We start from the raw sequence: 7801 nt of genomic DNA, 5'->3' as shown, positions 1-7801 counted from the left end.
CGGGAGTCGGGGGAGGCCTGGTGGGCCGGCCAGGTTGGGGCAAGAGGACAGGGTGGAGCGGGGCATGCTAGCGCTGCGGCCGAACCTTCCCAGGAACCGCACACCTCTCCTGAGTGTAGAAATTGCAGGAAAGATGAGGAGGATTTGATTCTCTGGGCGTCTTTATCTCCCTCACATATCTTCATATCTTGAATATCATATTTATATTTCTCTCTCTCCCTCCCCACTCCCCCTCTCTCCCTCCACCCCCCTGCTGTCTTCCTCCCTCCCTCTTTGTCTCAGCGTTCTGGGTTTGCCTGCTTCTCTATCTCCCTCTCCTTTCTTTCTCGGGTAGTGGAAGGAAAAAAAGAAAGGAGAAAGCTCCCTGGAGGTGGTCATTCATCCGGCTCTTGGCCGATAAGTCTTCACTTCAGCTGAGAATCGCGGAAGCCATCCTCCTGGACCGTCAACCCCATCCCTCCTTCCAGGGCAGATGCAGCACTTCCCCCACCCCAGTAGGACCCGTGGCCGGATTCGGTTTGTTCTTGTCCGCTGCTTGTTAATCAGATGGGTTCCGCGGTGCGGGGACTGAGCCTCCAGGAGAGCTTGACTCATTTCCTTGCCCCTCACCCCACCCTGTTGGGGAATTTAGCTCCCTATAAATAAACTGTATGTTTGAGAAGAGCGGGTAGAGCCAACGCCGCCGCGCCACACCAGTCGAGCCCAGAGCCGGGTGGGAGCTGCGGAGCTGGCGCGCGGTCTGCCTAGGTCGCCCGCAGCTGGAGTCGGCGCTGACGTGCGGGACGCCCCAGCCTTCCCTCGGGGCCTCGGTCCCGGGAAGCTGCCAGCTCCGCTCGGGCGGTCTTGGTGACGGCTAACGCAGGGTTTGCCAGAGCTGGGAAGCGAGAGGCTGGCGTGGCTCCGCTGACATCAAACTCCATTTGCCTTCCGGACCGAAGGAGCCCTGGGGACAGAGGGGGATTCCTCTCCACTTGGTTCTGAGGCTCTTAATTAAGGTCACTAGCGGGAAAAATAAAAATCCGGTTGAATAAGTTGTTCATTTGTTTGTTTCTTTAAAATCATAAATTGGTAGTGGAGGGGACCGGCTTCTGAATTCACAATTCTTAGAAGAGTAAACCTCCCTTCTGAGTGAGTCCTCTCATATATTTGAGTCTTCGGTAAGCACACTCATAATTAACCCAGCGACATTGTCCCGAGCCTGCGGGCTTAACATGAGACTCATTTTGCCCTTAAAAAATTAAACAAGAAAAGAAAAAAAGGCATTTAGGCACAATAGGTTTTCTCAAAACTGCCATCTTCTTACAGAGAGCACCCCAGCTGCTTAAAAAAAAAAAATTATCCGTCCAAGAGGAGCTCGTTTAGCAGCCTTTACCCTTACAGGGTGAGGGAAAAGACAGATTCTTCCCACTGAGAGAGAGTATCAGGAGTGAGTTTAAGACCCCTTGAAGGTTCAGCGGAGACCTAGGGAAGAGCTCAAGGTGCCTAATCCGCTTTCCGCGTGGAGAGCGTTTCACTCTTTTCCATTAGGATGCAATTCAGCCCAGAACATCACGGAGAAAAATCAAAGCATCTGCAATGAGTGTCATTTAATTGTGGTCATTTAGAGATGCGGAGGGACTAGCAGAGTTGTGGCTGGAGGGAGTCCCGTGCCCTGTCCAGTTTTCTGCAGACCCTGTTGGAAAAATGGGCAAGTAGTGGAGGAGAGTGACAACATGGCAGGCAGCAAGGGCGCACCTCGCGGACTCGGCAAAGAGAAGGGCTCCATTTGATTTATCACAGTTATTTACCTTTGATGTCAGCGAGTGGGAATGAAGTGCATTTTGGTCTAATTAAAAAGGCCTAAAAAGGCATTTGAAATGGGTTTGCTATCTGATCACGGGATGTGAGTCGGCGTTTGGCAGCTTTCTAAAATATTGCTTGGACTATTTAAACAAAACAATTAGCAGCATGCTAAAATGTTTGCATGCTATGCTTAGAGGCTTTTAGCTGTAAACTTTAAGGTGATCTGTTCCCCTTTAAGTTAAAAAAGGATGATGCTGCTTCCTTGTGGCAAGGCTGTCAGGAACCCGCTGATCAATAAAAGTAAACTGGCGCCTCCACGGCTTGATTGAGCGGGAGCAAAGAGTCTGAGAAGTAGTCTCGGCCATTAACAATCCCCCAGGTAACGAGAAATGGAAGAATTACTCAGGTAAAATGATTAACATTGCCGTGGCATCTGAAAAGATGCACACAAGATAAGAAGGCTGCGGACCTTTTACCTTGGGGAGTGCTAATAGAATGTCTATATTCTGCTGTCTTTTAAAGATAAATAGGAGAATTCAATTCATGTACAATGTCATTACCTTTGTAATTGCAATCACATTGTAAAGACATGTTCAGCATTTGCAAAGACAAACGCGCTCTTCGATAAAGAGATGGCAGCGGACTCCCTGCTTCTTGCTGGCTGTTCACATTCCAGTAGCTCCTGCTTTCCACGCAGAGCACCCCAAGAGCTTCCAACTATAACAAACCGCTTTTATAGAAACCAGGCATTGAGGGAGGCAGGGGCATGTGCCCCTGCTTCTCTTCTATGCCACAGGCTCAGAGTTATCGTTATACCTCCCCTCTAAAAAACAGCTCTTCCATCCCCCCAGTCTATTTGTACTGATAATGCTAACACTGTTTGCTCTCAAAATGTTTTTTTTTTCCTAATAGGCACGCTTGATCATTATACTCCAAAAGCTATAATGCTATTGAATAAACGAGTGGCTGAAAACACCTTCATGATCAGGAATTTGTTAATAAACTGGATAAAACTGTTCTGCATGTAGATAAAAAAAAGAAAAAGAAAGTTCTTAGTTTTAGCTTCCTTTTACTTCAATCCTGAAAGGAGCCCCACCTCCTCAGCCTCTTTAGAGACACAAGAGGGACATCTAGTGACCATTCTCAGTATTTTTTATCCAACCTTTGCTGAGAAACATCAGGCCCTGGGTACCAACTACAGTGCTTTGGTGCCTGGGCCAGCTTTCTGGGCCAAGGCAGCTCTTTGAGTCACTGAAGCCAGAATCAAAATTGGTAAGGAGATGTATTTTTTATCTTTAAAATTGTATCCATGCTACAGAAATAACATTGAATGGTAATAGAAGAAGACCAAAAATGATGGATAAGAGTAGGCTAAATAGTTTTGTTCAAAAAGGTTAAAATTGATGGTAGGAACTAACAACTAACATACCAGAATATGAGAACTGTAGTACTGACAAGTTTAATGGAGCTTATTTTTTATTTTAATTTATTTTTATTGTTTAAAGTGTTACAAATAGTAGTACATATGTCTCATTTTCCCCCTTTGACCCCTCCTCCCACCTTTTCCCTCACATGCCCTCACCCCTCTAGTGTCTTTGTCCATTGGTTATGCTTGTGTTTTCTTTAAAAATGTTTCCTTCAAGCTCCGAAGAGATTAGCCTTCAAATAACTATTCTCTCTCTCCCCCCTCTACATCTCGCCCACCCCGTTCTGACACTCCACTCCTCTGCCCTTGCTACAGAAAAATGGATCATTTAGCTTGGCTTTTGTTGTATCTTGTGGGAATTCCACTCTATGCGACAAAATTTACCAGCTGCCTGATGAGGTTCTCTTAGAAAAGCTTGATTTAAAGAAATAACCAAAGTCAAACTTTTCTAGCCTGCATATATGATTTCCTTACTTAGGTTACAATTTCTAGAGTAGAGAAAATAAAAGAATGAAAATGGAGGAAACAGCTAAAACTTGAAAAACATCATTATTAAAGTCATCATCTCATTTAATCTTTACAATATCCCTAGGAGGTAAAGAAACTTTGCAGATGTGGAAGTCTACTACAGAGCAGTTTAATGATTTGCCAAGATGATCTCATTACATAAAACTCAACCATTTCCCTTGTGAAATCAACAAGTGCTGGCTCTGTGCCCAGCATTGTGTTAGGAACTGGAAATCTCTTTTAAAAGACAGTCCTTGCCCTTGTGAAGTTTTACTTTTAGTTGATTAATTTAATAGCAGTATATAATTTTGTATACTATAGATTTTGCTAGAGTAGGAACCAGGATGAAGTATACCATGTTGATAACTTCCTGAAATTCTGTTCCCTTCTACTCAAAGTGATTGCCCAATTTATAGTCCCCACCCACACACACACATATGCACACACTCAGACATCACATGAAAAGGCATTAAAAGCAACAGCTAGGAATGCAGACCTGCTGAGCAGGGGTGGGGTGCAGTTTCCACCATCCTGGATGCTGTTTCTGACACTTCTGAAATACCAGGAAGACTAGGGAAGGGGGCCAAGAAAAGTCTTTGAGGTTCCTTGTACTTTTTTCTCTCTCTTCCTCATAACCCCCTCCCATTCCCAACCTGTGAAAGAGGATAACAGTGACAACCAGGGAGCTGTATCAGAAAAACAAAGAGTAGACAAAGTGTTCCTTCAGGACTAAAATTGTTCTTCGTGGCCCCGATGCTTGCCTTTTCCAAGAAAGACAAGAAAGGTAGGGGACAGTAGTGAAAAAAGACAGAACGCTATTAATCAGCCCAAGCTTTCCCATTTTGACAAGGTCCATATCCCTCAATAAATTATTCCCAAGCCCCCTCCAGGTTTATCTACTCTCTTTAGGAATGGCACTTCCCACAGGCCAAACCCCTGCTGCTGCCAAATTCATAACTGTCCCTAAATAAACACACATCATGGGGACCATTTAATTAGCAAAGACTAAATCAGCAGATACACTTCAATAAATGACACTGCTCTCTAACACCTTCTGTACTACCCTGCAGTGACTACCTGTGATGTTTGACAGCACCATTTGGGCTCTGGGTGTTATTGTCTTAACCTTTTCCTGTGAATTTCTCTCCAAATGCTGTTCTCCTGGGTGCAAACTCATACCAACTGTTATTGTTCCCCACCACACTTCAGAAAACAGAAAGCTCTCCCTTCAAAGGCACTCTGATCAGATTATGCCCAGCCATTCTGCTTCCCCTCTCTGCCTCTCTCATCCCAAGGAGGCATGTAAGAGTGACATTTTACTCCCCCCAGAGGAAATGCTTTTTTGATAACTTGGAGAAAATAAAAACAAACACCAAATAAGAGAATTCAAAAACCAATTTAAATATAAAGTGCATCTCTTTTTTAAAAAAAATTATATAATTATAAATAAAAAATTATTTTTTCCTCTTTTAGGCCAATCCATTTATTTTCACGGCTACCCCCAAACTCTAGTGCTGAAACCTAGTAAACAGATCTTAGGGACCTCTGTATCATGTGTAAATTCCTTAGATTAGAGCTCCAGACAAGTACTTGGCTTTTGGCTCCCAGCCTAGACTTCTTGCACAGTCTCTTCTGCTATTTCTAGAGTGGTTCAAGTGGAGTGGGAAAAGAGGCAGAAATATCACTGGAAGGAATGGGTGAGGCTGTTAAAAGACCCCTGACCAAAATATCAGCCCTACATGATGCGCCTTGAAGGTCAGCTTTCCAAATAAAATAAAATAAAATAAAATAAAATAAAATAAAATAAAACCTATCTGATTGCCTTGTCTTATAGGATGTTGAGTTCTTTTTGGAGATATCCACAGGACTGGGAAAAACAAACTAGATCTTTTAGGACTTAGAGATATATGGTGATGGAGCTGGAGTGAGTATGTGCACTCCATGTTATAGAACCTTTTACATGAAGTTCAAACAGATAGTAGCCACAGAACTGATGAGAAGAGGACAACCTAATGAGTCAACTTCCCGGGCTTCCTTCTCTAAGACAAAAGATAACCTCAGTTGAGAACACTGGACCTTTAGTCCTAGATGACCAGCCTGGGCTTAGATTCTCCCTTTGTCCCTCCAAATTTTCTCTCAGGACTCAGGAGTTGCTTTCTGAAGGTAGTTCCCTGGGAGTTCCAGCTGCTCCACTGACTGATCTTTTACTGAACTAGGAAACTTACAAGTTGGTTAATTTCAACTTAAGAAGGAAAGAAAGAAAACTAATAAACATGAAGAATTGCCAATTTGACAGCTGCAGTTACATTACCTGGGTTAGCAATGTAAGTACCAAAGGCATGTCACGTATGCCACTAACAACACAACACACAATATCTGTTTAGGTTGACAAGCCCTGGGGCAGTGGAGAGTAAACTGAAAAAGGGAGATCCCAAAAAGAAGCAGAGAGAGCACCATAAAGAGGACAGATAGAGTAGAAGTGACAGAAAAATCATTTTAGCAGCAGAGAATTTATGCACCATTTTTTATTGAGAAGAAAACAATGTCTTGCCAGCTGGGAAAGCATCCCAACTTGAGGTCCAAGAGTTTGCATATTGGCTCATTGGACTTGGGAAAGTAAAGCATATTAATTTTTGCCTCATGCCTACAGCTGGGACCAGAATGGCCATAGGGAACCAATGACCTTTCTTCCAAAAGCTGGGAGTTGGGAAGGGTAGGAAAAGAGAGTGCCCTATATCATAGAAGACACCAGCTGTGCTGAGCTTGGCTGTTTTCTTTCAGCAAAGATCTAAAAAAACAGTGACATCAGTACCAGGCAATATCCACTCAGGGATAGCAGCCTAGGCAGCAGTGATCAAATCACTCCTTGCACTTAATGATGGGTTGGTGAAAGAACTAACAGTCTCAGAGTGAGCAGGCCCAGCTTGAGGCCCTTGCAGCTCTGCGTTTTCTCAGAAATGGGAAATGGTGGAACTTGAGAAAGCCTCACTGTCTGGCTGTGCAGTTTCATTTGGGAGAACAGACAATCAGTTCTGGAAGGCTGGCAGAAAAGAGTGGACATGATGATAGCTCAAAATGAGATCCATCAATGACTTCGTTGCAGCCTCAGCCAAACAATCAAAAGCAAATAGTCAGCTTCTAAAATCAATGCTTCCTGAGATGATGAGCCAGCCAGTGGAGTTGACATGGGGATGGGGTGGGAAGGAGGCTAGAAAAAAATCCCTCTTTCAAGCCACCCACCAAAGCAAGCAGCTGCATTTTCTTGAAATAGCAGATTTGGTTCCTCACAAAATCAGAACTGCAGTCTCCTAGCAGAGCAAAACAAAGGAGCAGGGGGTGAGACACTTTTGAAAACAGGAAGGCGTTTTGGCAACAATCACAGGAGGGCTGGTAAGCCATTGTGCTCTTGGGATCCATCTGCTGAGCTCCAGAACATCCTCTCCACACTTTACCCCCATCCAGGTCTCAGATTGCATGCCCAGGGTCAAGAGCAGGGTTATTCAGAAAGAAATGGTAAAGTGAAAAAAGACAGACTCAGCCTGAAGATAAGAAGTGAGAAAAGTCGGGTCTGATTTCTTACATCCATGGAGGAAGTGGTGGGAGAGACAGGAAAGCCCTTTTGATTCTTGGTGTCATTGCAGGAGAGCAAGAGTAGGTTTAATTAAATTAATATAAAGTATATTTAAAATTAAAACCACTGTGCAACTTCTAATCAGCCTAGAATTTGCTGCTGTGAGAAACCATTGAGAGGAGCATAGTCACTGCATCGTTAAGGACCTGAATACTTTTATGGCTATTAATAATTTTGTTAGTCATGCAAGGTAGGTGAACACTAGCAAGGTAATCAAATTGCATGCTCCATAACAGAAATCTGGGTTATCTGGGGGGTTAGATTTAGAGTCTCTCTCCAATGTCAATGTATATAAAGACATCTTCCACTGACCCCTCTTCCTAATGTAGAGAACAAAAAATTATATATGTGTGTATATATATATATATATACATATATATATACATATATATATGTATATATACATATATATACATATATATACATATATATATGTATATATATATGTGTATACA

This window comes from Myotis brandtii, unplaced genomic scaffold, assembly GCF_000412655.1.
Source record: "Myotis brandtii unplaced genomic scaffold, ASM41265v1 scaffold305, whole genome shotgun sequence".
NCBI lineage: Eukaryota > Metazoa > Chordata > Mammalia > Chiroptera > Vespertilionidae > Myotis > Myotis brandtii.
This window is presented reverse-complemented; position numbering follows the sequence as displayed.